Consider the following 22,356-nt stretch of genomic DNA (forward strand, 5'->3'; position numbering starts at 1 on the left):
ATCATATAAAATAAAATACCTTAATGGACAAAAAGATAATTATCTATCAAAAATGTTATTACCTAAGCCAACATATGATCTACTTCATCAAATACAAGTATATTGATGTATCTCATGCTCAAAAAAAAATCATCATCTAATTTTTAAGTGTACTAAGTGTACCAATTATAACATGCTCAGTAAAAGGTTCATGCCTTTTGATGTAATTTGCAGCCTTAGTAGGCATATCACATGCTAAAGTTATGGACGTATTCTTGCCCATTTTAAAAAGGACTTCTTGATTCTGTATAAAATTTCTTTGAAATGAGGATTGTATGACAAAAAAATTTATTCATAGGATGACATTTCAAATTACTACAAAATAGAATCTACACAGAAACAATAACAACCTACATTGCCAACTCTCTTTTTGGACATATACAAAGTGCCTATGTTGCATTAATCTTTGGATTAACTTTGCCCAACATATTGAGAACAAAAAAAAGTAGTCTTTCTAGACCCAATGTAAGCCTAAGTGATTAAATTTTTATGAGGTGATATAATAATAATTGGAAGAGTTATTGCTTGGATTTTTCTCAGCTTCTCAAATCCCATCTCTGGTTAGAGACCCCTGAGTAGTTCATATGAAAGGTTCAAGTCCTCAATAATTTTTGTAGAAGTATAAGGAGTGTCCCCATAAATAACCTATATTACATTTCATCTAGTAAAAATCATTTATGCTTTTAGATAAAAGTTGTCAAGATGCATGCATTAAAGAGAACTCAATGACTATCTTCTCAATGAATAGAAGATAACCTCTAGTATTTTGATAAAGGAATATTATCTCATATTATGTATTACTATTTATCAATGATATGAACTTCGTACATAACCCATCAAATATGCAAGTCTTCTCATCTATTCTATCACATGTTCTTCATTGTTTTGCTAAAGCTTTGGAATAGTTTGTGTACCCCTTGATATTTAGTGTCTTTCATTTTAGAAGAAGCCTTTCTTGTTGCATATATTCATTTATTATATTGTCTGACCTTGAGCCACATGCCCTCTACCCCTTCTCTTGGGTCAACTTCAATTCCACCTATTGTTTTCTATCCATTCTCTCAACATCTTGTACAATAATGACATGCTATACATTATACTAAAATACATACAATCTTAGAGTATTGTGACATGCTATACATTATTCAAATATTTTGAATCTTAAAATGTTAATATTTATTTTTTTAAATTATAAAATTTATTGAATGTTCAAGTAAACCATTGATTTTGTTGAACAATTGTAAACTCTTAGAAAGTACATTATTGTTTTCTATTAGCATTGATGGGCTTCCCTTGAACAAAATCAAAATGAAGAGGCATAAATGAAACACAAATTATGACATTTCCTTCATTGCATCCATATCTTCTCTTTATGTCCCTAAGCTAGACAATAATGTCTATTGATTCTCATCAACAACTAAGGTAATTAGTTCTCTTCCACTATCAAAGCTTATAAATGGGTTAAAGATAGTCCAAATAAGTAATCAATATGAAATGGGATTTGTGTTGTTGTGATAGATGGAGGATATAAATGAAGCATATTTATAGGGGTGGGATGGGTCGATCACTGGGTGAGAAATTTGATGAATAGGGATGAAATGCAAATGTGGGATGTTGAAAAGGAATAATAGTTAATTTGAGTGAGGTGAGGTGAAATGCATTTTCCTATTTTTTTTTTTTGAGTTTTCCAACCACTTATGAGTTTAATCGAAAAACATATTTAAGTCTACCACTTATGAGTATTGAGTAGGTTCTAAACCAAATTTTTCTTTAAAAACCACATGTGCAAATATAAGCATTAAGTAAAACATGTCTAATACTTTTGCAGATATACACATTAATTACAAGATTTTTTTCTTTCAAAACAATATGTGTAGATATAAACATTAAGTAAAACATGTCCAATATTTTTGCAAATATACACATTAATTACACCAAATTTTTCTTTCAAAACCATATGTGTAGATATAAAAATTAAGTACAATATGTCTATTCTTTTTGTAGATACACATTAAGTACACTAAATCTTTTCTTTCAAAACCATATGTGTAGATATAAACATTAAGAACAACATGTCCAATTTTTTTGCAAAGTTTTCTCTCCAATGTCAATCTGTATATTGAAATTATTATCAATGATAGATCTAGCATGTACAACCAATGCAATAAGGGCACAAGAATAAGTTATACCCATGAAGAAGTATCATGTCAAATAATACAAGGGAATTTGATGAAAATAGGGAGACAATCGCTAGATTATTGTCTAAATTTCAAAGAGAAGACGATGGCAAATATTATTGTCCTTGCAAGAGTTGTAATGACTTAAAGACAAGAATAATCAAAAGCAAAATATCTAAGAGACATTGTAGAGAGAATGGTAACATTGAAGGGGGGGTTCGATTATCATCCATTGGTAAGTTTATTGTTATTTTTTTTGCAACTAATATACATATGATCCACAAAATAGGGGTTTGACTATCACATTGAAGGGGGATTTAATTATCATTATTTTTATATAGGTCAACTTCCCTAGGGCAGTACATGATATGGAACACTATATCTTGAGGGAACATGGAGGTGTAAATATGGAGGAACATGGAAGTGTGATGAAGGAGAAGATCATGATCCCATGGAAGATGACAATCATGTGCTAGAAAACAAATTTGAAGATGATGGTGTGTATACATTAGTTCATTTTACATTTGGTATTGGTGCTACTACTATTGCTAATGATGATGATGATTATGATGAGGATAACATTGAGACCATCCATGATATACCTCTACTTGATAAGGAAAACATGGCCCTTTACGAAGGATCCCGATCAACTATTCTCTCTATTGTATTGATGTTGGTGAATTTGAGGGTTATGAATGGTTTATCCAACAAAACAATGTCACGTATGCTAAAGTTTGTCATATATGTCATTATAGTCTGTAAAAGGTGAAACATTTAACATTAAGATTTTTAACACTAAGGACTTATATTTTTTTTTTGTCTATTGATAGGTGACTATTTGTTACCACCACCAAATGTTCTCCATCACTCATACCTAAAATTATGTGCCCCTATGAAACATATTGGAATGGAGTATCAAGTAATAGATTTGTGTCCTAAAGATCATGTTATTTATCATAAAGAACATGAAAATGTAATAGAATGACCCAAATACCATACGAGTAGATATCAAGATGATCAAGTGACAAAAAGGTGTCTTGCAAGGTTCTTCATTACATCCCCATTATTCCACATCTTAAAAGATTAATTAGCTACAATAGCTTGGCACAATTTTATGGATTACCATGCAATAGAAGTCGATATGACATTATTCAAATTCTTGTAGATGGTTTAGCATATGGACATAGAGGAAAAGTGGCCACACTTTAAAGAAGAGCCTTAAAATCTTAGGATTTCTGTAGCAACTAACAATGTCAATCCATTTGGAGAGATGAGATCTATATACTTGACATGGCCTATTTTTGTTATCAATAATAAAATTTTGTCATGCCCAAAATACAGGGGCAAAAGCACACGTAATAATTTTTTTTAAATTTAAAAACAATAATAATTAAATCCACTAAGTTTGATAAGTTTAATTCATAAGTTAAAGTATAGGTACATTGTAAGGCTTAACAAGTTCTCCTATCAATAACATGACATTCAAAAAATAAAGTTATAATTAATGCATAGGAATAAGTCATTAAATTAACATTTCATTATTAAATAGATATTGACATTTGTTTCATTATAAATTAAATTTTAAAACAATATATTATAAATAAAATGAATAAATCAAATTATCCTAAACACATAATACTAAATAGCTATCTAAGATGATTACATAACCTAACATCTATTGTATTTTAAGACAAAATTTTCTACCATAAAACATATTAATTAAATCTAGTTATATATTCAACCCTTAAAATTTAATCTAATAATCTAACTTAACTTTATAACCCTTACCAATCTAAAACATTTTAAAAATATAAGTAAAAAAACACTATCTTACAACAATACAATCACTTCACATCACAAATAAACTAATTAATTAATCCCTTCTACTAACCTTAATTTAGGTAACACTTTTAAATTTACAAATACTTAAAGACATATTAATTAAATTATCAAAAGAAAAATAAAACTAACTAATAAACACTTAATACTAAAACTAAATTATACTAATTAACTAATAATTTGAAAACATACTAATTTAAACAAACTCTATTTACTATCTTCACTAACCAACCCCAATTTTACTAACATTTACTACATTTAAAATTAAATTACACAACATAAACTATCTAAAATTTTAAAACTTTATTTAAAACATAAACTAACCTAAACCCTTAACTATCCTAATTAACCCCATGCACCCACTAACATCCTACTCCCCTCTACCCATGTCAAGATCTCCTCCCATGTGGGCACAACACCCCATGCCTATCCCCTCCATGCTAACCCAGGGTTGCACAAAAACTACAGCAAGGAAATGGGCAGCCAAAATAAAGTGGAGGCAAGTGGGCAAGGAAATAAATGAAAACATAGGTATAAACTTTCAAACACAAACCTGCCCCTCCCTTCATTCCATTTGCTAAGTAGTTGTTATGTCAGACATGAAATAGGGGCACGTGGTCCTAAGTCAACCAAACTATTTTCTAGCTAAGAAAAATTGCATGAAGAGGACATATTAGATTTAGAGTCCCTAGTCAACTTAAGGGATGCTAATTAAAGTTGTAATGGTAATAAAAGCATAGACTTTATTTTTAAACTCCATCCCTTTCCACTTATCAAACTAATGGCTAGGTTAGAGCAAAAAGCAAGTGGATGTGGTTTAGATAAGATTTAGGGAAGAGTGGGAGGGTAGTTATTGATAAATTTTTATGGTTGAGACTTATGATATTTAGGGAAGATTTAGAATATATATATGTATTTCTTTCTAATTTAATTTTTTTTGAGTTCGAATTTAAAAGAATATCAACAGAGAATATTCTCTATTATCACAAGGGGAATAATTCATTTTTCCCATACAAAATCCAGAACTATTTACCTCAAGGGATGAACAAATTTTCTCAAGCCCCCATTTTTTCTAAGTTTTTTTTTAAAATTTTATACAATTTTTTTTTTTTACAAGGGGGTGTATTTTTTTTTCTAATTAGATTTATAACATAGGGTTTAATGTAAAACCATAGAATTTGAATAGCATTATTTAACTTCATTTGACTTATGAATAATTACAAAATTGAAGTACTAATCAGATACAAAATTGTGAGGTGTGATTTTTGTTAGATTGTAGTGACTGATCAAGAAAGTATTGTACATATTTCATAAATTCTTCGACATTTTGGGCCGACATGTAATTTTTAATTATAACCCTAAAGTAGTTAAAATACTTGTATAAAAGGGCTTAGGGTTAGGGATTTTTTCATAAAGTGTAATGCGAAATTGGTTCTTGTGGCAGTATTGAGTTGTAAGGGATTACAGATTGTAATCAAGTTGTAATCACTAGATCATAAAAATATTGGACTTGATATTTCGTGGGCATAGCCCAAGGATTGGGTGAACCACATTAAATCTTGGTGTCTTTTGTTCTTTTCTATGTGATCTATTATTTTATGTCATTGGTTATATTTGCATGTAATTGTTATTTCTGTTCGTGGTTTAATCCTAACAAGTGGTATCAGAGCCTAGTTGTTTTTTAGTTATCCTCTACAAGAAAGTTTCACAGTTCAGTGGGAGTTCCACGATTGAGTGGGAGCAATGGCAGAGGAGGGTAAGCTAAGGGTTGATAGGTTTAATGGGCAGAGCTTCTAGTTATGAAAGATGCAAATGGAAGACTATCTATATCAGAAGGATTTATGGAAGTTGTTGGAAGGCAAAGCCAAGAATCAGAGATCTATGTCAAATGATGAATGGGATCTTTTGGACAGAAAGGCACTTGGAAGCATTTGATTATGCCTAGCACCATCGTTGGCATTTAATATTACAAAAGAAAAGATGACAGAAGAATTGATGAAAACCCTAGCAACACTGTATGAAAAGCCCTTTGCTTCGAAGAAGGTATTTCTCATGAAGCATTTATTTAATATGAAAATGGTAGAAAGTGGATCTATTATAGATCATTTAAATGAGTTTAATACTATTAATAGTTAGTTATCTTCTGTGGGTATCAATTTTGAAGAAGAAATTAGGGCTCTCTTTATTTTGTATTCTTTGCCTAAAAGCTGGAATGGCTTGGTAATGGCTGTGAGTAATTCTATTCCTAGATCTAGTACCCTAAAATGTGATGATGTGATCAGTATTATTTTGAGTAAGGAAACTCATAGGAAAACCTTAGGTGATCTACATTAGGAAGTTCTTTGAATGCACAATGTAGGGGTAGAATGACTGAGAGAGGAAGTAATTCTGGAAATCATGGGAAATCAAGACGAAAGTCAAAGGGGAGGAGGTCTCAATCAAGAGGACCAAATGACTGCTAGTACTGTTGAAAACCAGGGCACAAAAAGAAAGATTGCTAGAATCGAAAGAAAAATGAAGGAGATAAATCAGATGGAGATAAGAAGGAAAACATGGTAAGTAACAAATCTGAAGAGGATGCTTTGCTTTTGTCTTTAGAAAGTGTTGATGATTCATGGGTTTTAGATTCTAGTGCTTCGTTTCATGGTACACCTCATAGAGGTTATTTCATTGATTATGTCCAAGGGGATTTTGGGCTAGTTTATTTGGGGGATAATGAACCCTGTTAGATTGTTGGAAAGTGAAAAATTAAGATTAAATTGCAGAATGGGAATTATTGGCTACTATATGAGGTAAGACATGTTCCAAGGCTGACTAGGAATTTAATTTCAGGAGGGCAACTCGGTGATGAGGGTTGTGTAGTTACTTTTAATGATAAAAATTGGAAGGTTTCAAAAGGTTCCCTTGTAGTAGCAAAAAGTGTGAAATTAGGAACCTTATATCTTTCTACAGGTCATATTGTTCCTTCTACTTTAATTATTCCAGAGAAAATTGAATGTTCAGGAACAATTGCTGCAATTGAGTAGGGAGAACAAATAGCTATTGTAGATTCTGTTACAACGCTATGGCACAATAGACTTGGGCACATGAGTGAGAAAGGTATGAAATTACTTCAATCAAAGAAAGTTTTACTAGGTCTGAAATGTGTTAATATGGATTTTTGTGAAAGTTGTGTGTATGGAAAACAAAAGAGAGTGAGTTTTGCAAAGATTGGAAAGGAAAATAAAAAGGAGAAATTAGAGCTTGTGCATACCAATGTATGGGGACCGGCTAAGGTATCTTCCCTTGGTGGCTCTAATTACTATGTTACATTTATTGATGACATAACTAGAAAAGTATGGGTTTATTTCCTTAGACAAAAATTTGATGTATTTCAAACTTTTAAGAAATGGAAATGCTTGGTTGAAAATGAGAATGGTGAAAAATTAAAATGTCTCTGATCTGATAATGGTGGTGAGAATTGTAGTCATGAATTTGAAGATTATTTCTCCACTAATGGTATTCATAGATAGCAAACTATTCCAAGGACTCCATAGGAAAATGCAGTGGCTAAATGCATGAATTGGACTATAATAGAACGTGCAAAGAGCATGAGGTTGCATACTCTTTTGCCCTTACACATGTGGCTAGAGGCTATCAATACTACTATATATTTGATTAATAGAGGTCCCTTTATTCCTTTGGGCTGTGGTATTCTAGAGGAGGCATGGACTAGTAAGAAGGTGAGTTATTCTTTTCTCAAAACCTTCAATTGTGAAGCATTTTCTCACATATATTCTAAAAATAGAACCAAGCTAGAAGCTAAGTCAAAGAAATGTGTATTTTTTAGATATGGCATTAATGAGTTTGGTTATAGGCTTTGGGATTTTAAAAATCATAAAATTTTAAGAATTAGGGATGTCATATTCAATGAGAAAGTGTTGTACAAAGATTTGTTACAACAACATGAGAAGAAATAAGATATTTATTTAGTGTTGGATGACACTCCAAAAGCTGATGTTCTAGCCATTCCTCATGATGTGTGACAACCACAACAAGAAATACCACACACACCAGTGAATGTTAGATGGTTAACAAGGTAGATTAGACTTCCACAAAGATTTTCTCCCTCTTTGTATTCTATTTTACTTACTGATGCTAGTGAACCCAAAACTTATGATGAAACTATGTAGGTGGATACTAAGATTCAGTGGGAGTCTACAATGAAAGACGAAATGGACTCTTTTATGAAGAATAAGACATGGGATTTGTGCAAGTTGCCTGCAGGTAAAAAGGCTTTACAAATTAAGTGGATTTATAGGATAAAAGAAGAGGATGGAGGTAAGAAAATATTTAAAGCCAGGTTAGTTGTAAAAGGATTTGTACAAAAAAAGGGAATTGATTTTGATGATATATTTTCTCTTGTTGTTAAAATGACTTCTATCTATACTATTTTAAGTCTAGTGGCTACTAAAGATTTGCATTTAGAGCAGTTACATGTTAAAACAACCTTCCTTCATGGTGATTTAGATGAAGAGATATATATGGCTTAGCCATGGGTATTTGTGGTGAAAGGTAAGGAGAACTTATTGTGCAAATTGAAGAAAATTTTATATGGCTTGAAGCAAGCACCTCGGCAATGGTATCTAAAATTTGATAGTTTTATGTATGAGCATGGTTATAGTAGGTGTCATTCAGATCATTGTGTCTACTTTAAGAGGTTGCATGATGATAGCTACATTATTTTATACTTATATGTTGATGATATGCTTGTAGCTGGGTCTAACATGGATCACCTTAAGGGGCTAAAAAGCCAATTAGCACATGTATTTTCTATGAAGGATTTTGGGGCAGCGAAACAAATCCTTGGTATGAAGATTTGTAGGGATAGGAAAAATAGAACATTGATGCTATCTTAGGCTAATTATGTTGAGAAGGTGTTGGAACGTTTCTTTATGGAGAATGATAAAGTTTTTAGCACACCTTTACCTAGTCATTTGAAATTGACTAAGGAGATGTGTCCCAAGACACAAGAAGAGGAGGATAAGATGTCTAAGGTACCCTATGCTTTAGTTGTAGGAAGCTTGATGTATGTTATTGTATGTACTAGGCCAGATATTGCACATATAGTGGGAGTTGTTAGCAAGTATATGAGTCATCCAGGAATTGAGAATTGGAATGTAGTCAAATGGATTCTCAGATATTCGAGAGGAATATCCAATAAGTGTTTACACTTTGGGGGCTCTACTACTAATTTACAAGGCTATGTTGACTCAGATTTGGCATGGGATATTGATACTAGGTGGAGTAATATAGGTTGCATTTTTATTGTTGGTGGGGAAGCCATGAGTTGGGTTTCTAGGTTACAAAAGGTTAATGCTTTATCCACTACAAAAGTAGCCAAGGAGATGATATGGCTTTAGTTCTTCTTGTAAGAATTGGGACATACTCAGAAGTATAATTATTTGTTCACAGATAGTCAGAGTGCCATTCATCTTGCAAAGAATTTAGCTCTACATTCAAAGACCAAACACATATAGTTGTTGTACCATTTCATTCAGTTAGTTTTGGAGGATGGACATTTAAAGCTAGAAAAGATACATACTAATGACAATCCAATAGATATGTTGACAAAGGTAGTAACAAGGGAGAAGCTAAACTCCTCTTCAACTTTGGTTGGTCTTCTAGACTAAATATTAACAAAAGGATAGTAGAGTCCAGGGTGGTTTGATCAAGTGGGAGCCCCATATGGTAGCGGTATTGCTACAAGATCAGTCTCTAAGTGGGAGATTTTTGTTTAGTGTGGAGCCCGATCAGTCACCACTATCTAACAATCTCCCACTTGGGGACTGATCAGGCTCCACACTAAACAACAATTTTCATTTTGTAAGATTTTGGCTTAGGTTAGAATTCACCCAAGAACTAAAGAACTCAACACAAGCACACAATAGACCAAAATAGACAGAGTATGATCAGAATGACAATATTCATTCAATAACTAGTTGAGAGTACACTAGGAGTGCCTATATATAAAGGCCTCAAGAAAGCTTCTAGATTACATAGAAGTCAACATCGTGATATGTCATACAACCAGGCATCCCACCAGATATGGGTTATCCTCCATTGAGCACGAGATTAAGTGTGATGATGTGAGGATAAGCCTACAATGGTGTAGCATGCAAATCAGTGGTGTAAACCACATGTGCTAAATGAGGAGTGTGGATAACTGTGTTGTCAGCATGACAACTCAGTGAATGATGCATACTCTTGTGTTGTAGACACCATGTGCATAATTAGAGTTGCATAACTCAATGAGAGTACACAAACTCCTAAGTGTCTCACCTAAAATAATAATAAAATAATGCAAAATAATTAAATAATGCATTAATCTAAGTAAACTTAAGTAAGTGTAATAATTAAATACTTATTTACACGAACACCCCCCCTTAAGTACAACTTAGGGGAATGCCCTTAAGCTTACGAGATCTAGGATGCAATGAAATATGGGTCCCGACTACTAGGCCATGTTAGGTACCCATGTACATAATGATATGCAATCTCCTATAAAGTGGGGAAAGAGGAAAAACCTCATGGGAAAAACCCTCTCCCAAAAGAGAGATAAATTGATGTATGGATGGATGGAGTAATCAAGACCCCCCCATTATGACATACATCCAGTATATACATAAGAGAATGATGAGAAGAGGAAGAGAGACATGATAGGCTCCCCGGCTCCCCCCAAAGAAGAATGCCTAACAGTGACTTCTCTGATGAAGAAGCTGATCCATGATTGCAAAATGGTGTTCCTCCCCTTAGGAAGAAATAATGCCAAGGGTACAAATGAGATGCTTCCACTGTGTGTGGAAAGAATCTCATGGATAAGTGATGTCTCTAAAACTTGCTCAACTGACTGAAGATCCTATCCCAAAGAACTGTCTATCTCTGCAACTGATGAAGAACCCTACTACAACTGCTGATCATAAGTATCCACAACCACTTCAACCTATGAGGATTGATCATGAACAAGAGAGTTAGATGAAACCCTCATGACAATTAAAGAAGGTAATTCTACATCAAGAAGAAGAGGCAAATCATGAATACTGTCCCCCAAATCTTTACTGAACCTGTATCTGGAAGACTAAATGTATCCTTTTGTTCTGGACATATCACTATAGCTATGTATGCATGTGGACTGAACTAATGTAGTGACCTCTCACTGTATCTGCCGATAGAACCCCACGTGTCTAAATCTATTGAAGCACTATCTCTAAAATCACTATCAGTTTCCACATTGCATGACGTGCGGAGAGGAGTAGAGGATAAGCTTGGAGAACTTTCCTCAAAATGTACATCCTTCTCCACAAATATCTGAAGTGTCTTAGGATTTAGAAGTCTACATGCCTTCACACTATCTTCATAACCAATGAAGGTACAAGGCCGAGGTGACTATGCCTTGCATACCCTAGAAGATTTGTTTGCCTGTGCAGGACAACTGAAGATGCTAAAGTGTGTCAGAATAGGTTTTCTACCACACCATGCCCCAAAAGGAGTTTTTCCATCTAAGGCTAGATGAGGAGAATGATTGAGAATGTGAGTGGCACTTGAGATTGTGTCGACTTCTAATGATTGATCTAGAGACTTGGCATGAATCATGAAACTTGCAATAGACTTAAGAGTTCGTATCCTCAAAGTTGCAACATCTATCTTATGTGGACTAAATGCTAGTGGAGTCTGAAGATCAATTCCCTCATGTCTAAAAAAGTCCTTAAGTCTTCTATTCACATCCATGTTTCCATTATCCATGTGGAGTACTTTGATGGCTTTCCTGGATTTCTGTTCTACATGAGGCTTGAAGGCTAGAAACTTGTCCAACACTTCATTCTTGTTATGAAGAAAGTAGACCCAAGTGAACCTTGAAAAGTCATCAACAAAAGTGAGTATATAGCAACCCTGGTTGAATGCAAAAGAACCTAATAATACCATGTGAACCATCTATAGAACACCTATTACTCTAGAAGACTTCCCTCTTTGTAACTTCCCCTCTGGATGCATATCCACTGAATCTGTTGAACAGTCACCCTTAGAAAAGTTTATTTGAGGTAGACCTTTGACCATTTGGTATGTGCTAAGTTGCTGAAGGTAGCGGTAGTCAAGATGACCATACCACTCATGCCATAATTGCATGTTTGAATTGGATTGAGATAAAAAGGCCTTTGAAGGAGATTTGGGTACAAAATGAAAGAAAGAGTACAACCTCTTGTTATGATTAACTTTCCCTACTGCAACCAAGGAATTATCTTTAAGATTGTGCACCTTTACTGAGTCTGGTAGGAACTCAACTCTATGTCCATCTCCAAGGGGAGTGATTTGGTAGATTGAGAGGAGATTTGAACTTAGGTTTGGAACATAGAGAACATCTTGAAACTCTCCATTTTCCATCTCCACATTTCCACTTCCTTCAGCTTCCATTTTGCTATCATTCCCCATGAAGATGTGTGGTACCTTTGAGTGATTCAATGAAGAAAAATCCTTGTTTGAAGAACCCATATGATATGAGGCACCTGAGTCAAATATCCATTTCTTTGAAGAGTTTTCATTAGCCATGAGTGCTCGTCCTTTTCCCTTGGAATCTAAAGATGACCCTTTATCCTTATAAGCATTAGGCAATGGAACATTATGTTTCTTCATGATGTTGGTCAATTTATCAATCTTTTTAGGATAATACTCATGCTCTTCATGACCCCATTTCTTGCAATAAGCACACTTCTTCTTCTCCTTATTGTTATATCCCTTTTCTTATTGGAATTCAAGGACTTGCCTTGCTGATTGGATTGTGGTGTTGTCTTTTTTGCATCCTTAGATTTACTCTTCCATTTCTTCTTACCCTTTCCTTTATTTGAAGATTGTGCAGCTGAATTTTGAGAACCCTCATTGGCCACCAATGCTTTAGACTGAGGTGATTTGAGAATCCCCATTGATTTCAACTTCTTTTCTTCATCATCCAACAGTTTAGCATATTCATCAAAAGTGACTTTCTTGTAGGTAGACCCTAAGGTAGTCTTAGAGGTGTTGAAAGAAGATACAAATGTGGAATAATTTGATGGCAGCTTGTTATGAATGAGATAGATCACTCTGTCATCTTTGATAGAACTCCCACAATCAGTAAGCTTTGTCCTTAATTCATTCACCTTGATGATAAAATCCTAGATTCAGTCATACGACTTAGGATCTAAGGATACAAGCTCATCTTCAATTTTGAACACATCCTCTTTAGACACTTTACCATAAAGGCTTTCGAGTGTATCCCAAGTTTCCTTGGATGTAGTACATTTCTTGATTTGATACATGATCTTATCATCTACCCCCAAACATATATCACCTAGGGCTTTCCTATCCATTGCTACCCAATTTGAAATATCACTTGCAAAAGCATTATCACCTCCTAGTTTAGGAAGAGTACCATTTACATATTGTGAAACTCCATTATGCATTAAGTGATACAACATTTTGATTTACCACAAAGCATAGTTATGAGGAGTTAATTTAGGAAACTTAAAGTTTCCCATTATACAAAAAATGAAAGAAAAGTGCAAAAAGGAGAGAACACAACACCAAGAACACTTCCCTTTTCACTAAATCAAGAAACCCCCCCAAAATAGATGCTTTGGGCACTTTATCAGTAGTGCGATTATAATGTGCCACTTGCCAATTTGGCCTTTGTGGACTTTTAATTTTGCTTGTTACAACTTTTGAATAGAGTACCAATCTAAAACTTTACAATGTGCTACAATACTAAAGCATTACAAAGCAAAGAAAGGCCCTATTGCTGAAAGTGACAATTTTGTTCACAAAACCCTATAATCTGATGGTAAATCTGGAAAGCAGACAAAAAAATACACACTTTCAAAAAAAATAGAACCTATTTTTGACTCTATATGTGCCCGTATGGAGCATTTGAAGTTGCAAAATGTAGGATTATCTAGGTACAGTCACCGAAAAATGCAATTTCTGAACAATCTATGCACTAAAACTAGAAAATAGCTACACTAGTAAAAAATTTAGAAAACTTTACCTAATTTCAAAAAAAATTGCACCTGATTTGGAGTCTAGATGTGCGAGTTATGGAAGCTTGAAGTCGGACTACAAAAATGAAAATGAATCTGAAGAGGGGTTGCATCAGTGAATGATGGGGTTAAATTTGATGGTCAAATGGTCATCACATTAGTTATATTTTTCCCTAGAATGACATCCAAATGGGCATTAAATTTAGACACAAGGACTTGATGATGTCAACACACCTCTGAGCTCTGTTGATGTCAGCCTGACATCATGATAACATCATCAATGTATGGATTGTCCACTTGTGGTACAAACACTGAGTCAAATGGTGATGACATGTGCCACCTGTGGTGACTAGATCTACAAAATTTGATGTGGTAGAAGCTAATCACAGGCTGCGTGTCTACTATCAAATGTGGACATGTCGCAGATGGAGATTGGTCCCTGCAGGCGAAGACTCCATGTGCACGTCAGTGAATCACGTATTCTCGCATGTCTGAAACAACAGGTATCCACATATCCCTGGTGACAGCAATGCTAGAAGGTTGTTTTCTGCCAGCCTTAGAATATACCACGAATGTGTTGCCAGTGTATGGGAATTAATCCCACATTGGGCAGGATGGTGGGTATGCTATTGTTTAAAAAAATACGTTCATTTCCCACAATGAAGTGAGAATGCAAGTGCTAGTAGGATTTGTGGCCACTAGATATTTGAGGTACAACACTAGTTTTTAAGGCATTCACTGGGAATTGACTATGTTTTCATCATGTGCATGTTTATCCATAGGTATAGGCATTCATTTGAGCCCGTAGATTATAATAGTAAAACCCTGCAATTAATAAAATATAACTGCCAAAATAGGTAACTGAGTTGGGGTGTCACTGCTTGGTTTGGCAAAATAATTTTCTCTGCCTGTGTAATTAATCCAAAAATACTCAAAAATTGCAGAGAAATACTCAATAATTAGATCAAATAAACAATCATACCCCAACTGCAAATTGGTGCCTCTTCGGTTTGATTTGCAAAAAAAATTTGCCTCACGATCAACTTCCACATAATATAGGCAAATTTATAGTTAATCTTCATCGAATCGATGCTTTAGACACAATTGTGAGGTTAGATCTAACTCTAGATGCTCCTAATTTCTACAAATCCTCCAGATTCGTGTCGAGGTGCTAGAGCATGAATGGTCTCGAACGGCTATATGATGAGAATCTCTCCGAGCTCTGATACCATGTAAGAATTTGGCTTAGGCTAGAATTCACCCAATAACTAAAGAACTCAACAAAAGCACACAGTAGACCAAAATAGACAGAGTATGATCAGAATGATGATATTCATTCAATAATTGGTTGAGAGTATAGTAGGAGTGCCTGTATATAAAGGCCTCAAGAAAGCTTCTAGAATGCATAGAAGTCAGCATCATGATATGTCATACAACCAAGCACATGTCCATTAGATATGGGTTATCCCCCATTGAGCACAGGATTAAGTGTGATGATGTGAGGATAAGCCTACAGTGGTGTAGCACGCAAATTAGTGGTGTAGACAACATGTACTAAATGAGGAGTGCGGATAACTGTATTGTCAACATGAAAACTCACTGAATGATGCATACTCATGTGTTGTAGACACCATGTGCATAATTCAATGAGAGTACACAAACTCCTAAGTGTCTCACCTAAAATAATAATAAAATAATGCAAAACAATTAAATAATGCATTAACCTAAGTAAACTTAAGTAAGTGTAATAAGTAAATACTTATTTACACCAACACATTTGTGTAACTTCAAATTTTCTTGAAATAATTCAAATTTAAACTGCTTAATTATATACCACCATTTTATCCAAATAACATAAATCAAGTGAATGCAATTTTGAAGTATATAATGCCATAGTAAGGTAAAACATCATCACATCAAATTTCAAGAAAACATATGCATAAACTAAAATACTATAAGACTCATATGCAAGAATATTACTCAATTTTCTTTTTTGATTGAACCACCTGATTCAAAGGCTTTGCTAGGAAAGACCTAAGAAGAAAATCAGACATCGTTGCCATTCCCACAATAAGTTAAAATAACACTTTTACACAGGATTTCTATCCTGAGGAGAAATCTCCCAACATAACTAAATTTCAATAACAATTTTTGAATTCCCTTCTTGGCTCCACAATAGGGAAACCATTACAAAGTCTACAAAACATCACAGTGATCATGGAGAGAATGAAAAATGGCTAGGGGACAACCAAACTTAGCATGAAGACAAATTCAAACATTCACTCCCATCTAGGTTTGCACAACAGGTTCGGCATTGAAACAAACTAGGGAGAAGGTGGATTTTTCCAATAGGAGATATCAAACAAAACACCATAATGTTGAGTTTTCATTTTACACAATGCTAAATGACACAAATTCTTGCAAACTCCTCTCTTGAAAAGGTGATTTTGCAAATCGACTCCAAGGTTCTGGGTGATCTTGTGACCTACTGGAACCCACCCAGTTGAAGATAAATGTGAACGTTCACAAGGAGGCCTTTGTTGGTTCATTTTGATTTCAAATGGAATGTATAATCTACACACTATTTCAAAATAACACAAAAAGGAAACTATATTTTTGTATTTTATGTTTTTTTATGAATGCAATCTAACAATGCAACTAATATGGTTTTTTATTTTATGTTTTTTTATGAATGCAATCTAACTATGCAATCTAACAAGGAGTTAGCAAAGAAAATAATAGAACTTGAAAGAAAATAACATGAAATTGAAATCCTAATGGACATAAGCTACAGGAAACAACACATTGTGAGTTAAGCTTTTGAAGAGATTGGTAGGTAACCAATGAAAATAGGAGTAGCACTTCCTAGATTCCACTGATGTAATTGTCAATAGGAAATTTCAATAATCAAATGATGCTTCACCTTTCATCAAAATGCAAGGCCACAAAAAGTGCGCTCAAGCGAGACAAAAAGTTATGTAAGTATAATTTGGTGATTTCTTCTTGAGCTTGATATGTCAGTAGAATTTGTAAATCTGTAGCAAACACCAGAACTAAAAGATCGTACAACTAGAAACAACACAATAAACCTTTGGCTCAATCACAATCTAACAAATAGAATTCACAAAACAATGACACATTTAGGCAAGAATCACTACACTCCAAATGTGAGCACCAAAAGCATAATTTTATTGCATAATAATGGTTGGGGTATTTATAAAAAATCATCTCCTCAATTTGTGTTCAGAGTGAGAGATATTCTTCATGCAATAAAATGCTTTTGAACAATAAAACAAACTAAATATATACAATCTAACCATCTAACTAGTGCTTAGTAGGGCTTCATCATATTTTATTCCTTAATCAGATGCATGAGCTTTCTACATGTTTAAAACAAAGAAATTATGAGAGATAGAAGAGGAGGAAGCCTTTAGTCAAAGTAGGAGTGTCTAGACGTGCCAAAATTAGAGGTTGATCCTTCACTAGGCATGTGTCAAAGTTAAACTGTCGTCAGAATGCATTTCTGATGCATGGAAAGTGTTATTTTTGGAACAAGCAGTTAAGTGTCGATGCACTTTTGAATTGTGAAGCTATGGACCTATGCACCTGCACACCTATAGAGCTATGGACCTGCAAACCTATTGACCTCAACAAGGTCAAAATCTCAAAATTTGATAGAGTGTCAAAATTGAAATTCTGGCATCTAGGTTTTGTTCTTCTTTATCCCAAAGTTATGTTTGGATATTTTCCCTTGAATTTCTCTATCATCTCAGTAATTTTGGTCACATCTAGTAAATACAAACCCTCATATTTATCCTTAACCTTCTGATTATAATTGGCTACCTCAATCTAGGTGTCAACAAAATTCCCATGTTTGGTATCCAATTCTAACAATGCTTCTTCAGTTCTGAAAGCTTGTCAGATGTCCTCATCATCAACAACTTTCACAAAAAGATTCCTAAAATTCTCCACTACCGTCTCTATAGGTAACAACTTTTCTCATTCCTCATCTTCAAAAATATCCAAGCATGCATCACTGTAGTGTCTCTCTGCTTCAAAAATTTTCTCTTTGGCTTGGTCCTTGAGCAGATGAAACCCCTCATGTAAAGTTCCCATTAATTTATTGCTATCCGCTATCTTTTCTATCCAATCATCAATCATATCTAATTCTTCTTCAATATATACATCAATCAAAACCTAGTATCTTTCGCCCTTTATGGCTTGTAGAGTTTGCAAATCCTTACTCCAAGCCCATACTTCATCCATAATACTAAAATCCTACTTCAAAATTGCTATGATTTTATTCACATTCTCCTCCGTAGCATGTAGTATTCAAAGTCTTCTCAGGGTGCTCAAGATCAAGAGGACCAACTACTTCGGCTAGATATCCTTTTAGGATCTCAACTTGCATTCAAAGTGTTTGGTGTTTAGCCCCATCTTGCTCCATGTTCTTGAGGACCTTTTTAACCCCCATGGTCATCATCAATCAAGTTGAATCTCATGTAGGCCTCTCCAACATAACACCCTTCAATTCACAATCCTCAAGACAAAGGCCTTCCATATTTGTGTCTTTCGAAGGGATAACCATTTGTGCAAAAAATCTTGGCTCCATTTATTGGTGACAAATGCCAGTGTCATTGCCTCGTGTGATGGAGACTTAGGTTTATTCAAAATCTCTACAATGTCACAAATGTCTTCCTCTGAAGCATGGAATTGAGGCTTAGTACTCCTCATTATTTCCTTTCTAATCCATCTAGGGATGTATCCTACTGAGGACCTAGGTCTTGATGATGAAGGGGTATGTTCTATAATTTCCTTCCCTTTGTCACTCTTACTCAAAGTTGTCGCCTATTGAAAGGGCTCTTCATTTGTAGCCTTAGTCTCAGTAGACCCTATAGCTTGAACCAAAGTGTCTTGGGAAGGTAGTTGAGGATATTGTACCATTTATCCCTCCTTTGACACTTCATCAATTGCCATCTATTCTGGTCCTTCCTCCTATGATGGTTCCTTCTAAATATGCTCTTCTTCTAAAATCAAAGGTGGAGGAGTAATTGAGCCCTTATCTATCACATTATTTTGTGGTGGATATGGATGAGTAAGATTAGGACCCTATGTATCTAATGGCATCTACATCTAGTCTTCTTGTTGAGGTTCACCTGTAGGGGTGTCCCTAATCTTATCCCTAATCAGCTTTGTACCCATCGGCATAAAATCAAATCTGACATTGAAAAAATGTCATTGCCCTCTTTACTCTACTCATTCACCCACTGCTATACTTCATCTTCCAAGGAAGAGAGTTCTAATGGTTTTCCTTTGTAACTCTGTAGCTCTTGCTAGCTGAGTTCTTCTCTTTAGGGGCACTCATTCCTCTTCCTCTTCTAATTCTTCTTCTTGTTCCACTTTGTCTCCCTCTATAATGCTTGTAGGAATAGATGGGGAAGACACCAATCTTCTGTTGATCTTTTGCTTCTTTTTCATCTAGATCTTGATCCTCTCTTTTTTTTTCTTGGAGGTAGAAGGAAAAGATGGCTCTTCTTCCACATGAGGAATGTAGGCCTATGGAATCTCTCCCTCTTCTAGTTGGCTAGACACAATGGGAGGCAATTTAGGTTCATCCTAGACTTGAGTAGCTCCAGTATCTTTAGACTCTTGTGCACTCTATTCTTGTTGCTAGGGAGGAGCTTGTTCTATAGCTTGTTTTTCTTGAATCCTTTGAGGGGAGGTCCTCTTTCTTTTGTTCTTTCCCTTCCTCTCTTGAGGGTGATAGTATCAAATCAGGCAATCAAGCTAGTATACCATCTCTAGCATGATAGGAGACTAGACTGCAAAGGTAGGAATTGTTACTTTCTTCCCTCTACCTCTTTCTGGGTAAGCATGTGGGTGGAAGATCACTGTATTAGGAATTGGATCAAGTGGAAAAGGTTTCTTGATCCAATCGTTCATCATTTTGAGGACATGCCTCGTTCGATGATTAATATCATCAACCTCATCCCTGTCAATCTCAACATTCATAATGGGTCTTTGACCTATTTTGTCTGCATTGAATAGGGGGTCCAATAACTCCTTAGAATCTTATTGCCTTATCTCCTCTAGGATGTTCAACTGGAGAGTCTTCTCTACTAGATACAAAGTCATCCTACAATAATCCTTTATGTGGACATCGTAGTCATTTGTGGCATCCATCCAATGATCTTCAACAACATCCTTATGATGGAATTCCTTTCCTACCAAACTCTCCACTCTCCCAATATTATCAAAATAGGGCTATTGAGAGTTATATTCTTCAAGGGGATAGTTCTCCCACTCCCACATGTAGGACAAAATATCCTACTTCCTCTTCACCTAATATGCTCCAATGACCAATGGCCATGCCTAGCAAGGTCTCTATTGTCTCTTTATCTTCTCGTAGGCTAACTCAATTTGTTGGGCAATCTCCAATAGTACTAGTTTGTCACTTGGATATCTCAGTAGCTTCTTAGAATTGATAGAGGCAACAAATACCCATACATATGTTAACATCTTGAACTAGATGAAGTAGGCTTCAAGAACTGTAATTTGTGCTTTGGTTGCATCAAATAACCTCTTTCCATAATCCCCCTCAATGAATCGAATAATTGCAAAGATGAATGCATCATTCATTATTTTGTACTCTTTGTTCTGTGCTGAGAGCTTCTTCTTCTCCAACTGAGGGTAGACTATGTATGGCCAGGTATTAGGATTCTACTGACTGCACTGATACAAGATGTGATGTTGAATTCACCAAACTAGAATGGATCAATGAGGAAACTAGAGTTCATCTCTCAATGGCCTTATTATAGATTTTGAGTAATTCTCCTAGATCTGTGTGTCCCAGGTCAGTATCTCTAATTTTTGCATAATCATCATGGAATCTCCACTTTGAGGGTACACCTTGGAACTTGAATACAATGGATCTGGGTACTACTCTGGATGTGCATGCCATATGATCACCTATACATCATAAGAAAAAATGCTTGTTGGGCCAACGATAAAACTTAGAAATAAAATGTAAAAGCTTTGAATTTAAATAAACAAAAATGAAATGCCCAATTTGAGCATTTTTTTTTATTTTAATTTTTTAATTTTTTTTAATCTTATATATATATAATTAAGTCTATTAAATTTATTTTAAAAAAATGTGCAACGTTGTTTGGTAGTGCATGTGCAGCATTATGAAAGGCGCATGACGGCTCAAGGGCCATGTGATGTGGAGCGTTGCAGCCATGAGCACAAAGCACCATGGGTGGTGGTATGCAGTGCTATAGGCACAAAGTTCTTGGTGCCATAGGCACAAAGTGTTGCGAGGACAATGTTGGTGTCATTGCAGGCATAGTGTTTATGGTGCTACAGGTGCAAAGCGCTACAAGCGCAATGTTGGTGCCATAGTGGGCATAGAGTTTATGGCATCATGGGCATAGTGTTTGCCACAAGAACAATGTTTACCTTGTGTTCTTGACAAAACCCTCCAAAAAAATTAAAAATTAAAAATTGCTAAGTGTTGAGGGGAGTTGGCGGTTTTATAACCTCCCCATCGGGTGGGGTGTGCGGCATGCCCCTGCACGACATACCCTAGCGCGAGTGCACGACGCACATCTCTTATTATTATTTTGAATTTTGAATTTTTATAATTTTAATATTTTTTTAATTTTCTAATTTTTTCATCTTTTTTGATGTTTTCAATTTTTTGGATTTTTAAAATTTTTTAAATTCTTTTGTGTTTTCTTAATTTTATGACTCTAACACCTTTTCTCTCAACTCTTGAACTATGAGTTTGGGAGTTGAAGAAAAAGTAGGGGGTCCCCATTCCTAGTGAGGAATGGGGTGTGCATTATGGGACCACAACACATAACAAGTGCCCTTTTGGGGCTATAAACTCAAAAATTTCAGTTCTTCCATTCTTACATTCTAAAACTCAAAATGTGGTTTGTGCTGACAAGTAGGGGCCCATAACACGCTACTCTCTCTCCCTCTTCTTTTCCTAAGAAGAGACTTTGCACTTTTGGAGTCCAACTAAAGACCTCCTCCCATACATGGCCACGTCTGCCCTATCCAAGGATGAGTAATGCTAATACAACCCATACAATCTCTTTGAAATTCAAAGCAACAAAAACACAAAGGAAACATATTTAAGAAAACCTATTTCAATCCCTCCCAAACATACTCAACTCACACACAAACATACATATGCAAACAAAATAACTTAAGCATAAAACAAAACATAAACAACAAGAGCTGAGGGA

This window comes from Cupressus sempervirens, chromosome 1 (genome assembly GCF_028749045.1).
Source record: "Cupressus sempervirens isolate cs-2001-9-10 chromosome 1, ASM2874904v1, whole genome shotgun sequence".
Classification (NCBI taxonomy): domain Eukaryota; kingdom Viridiplantae; phylum Streptophyta; class Pinopsida; order Cupressales; family Cupressaceae; genus Cupressus; species Cupressus sempervirens.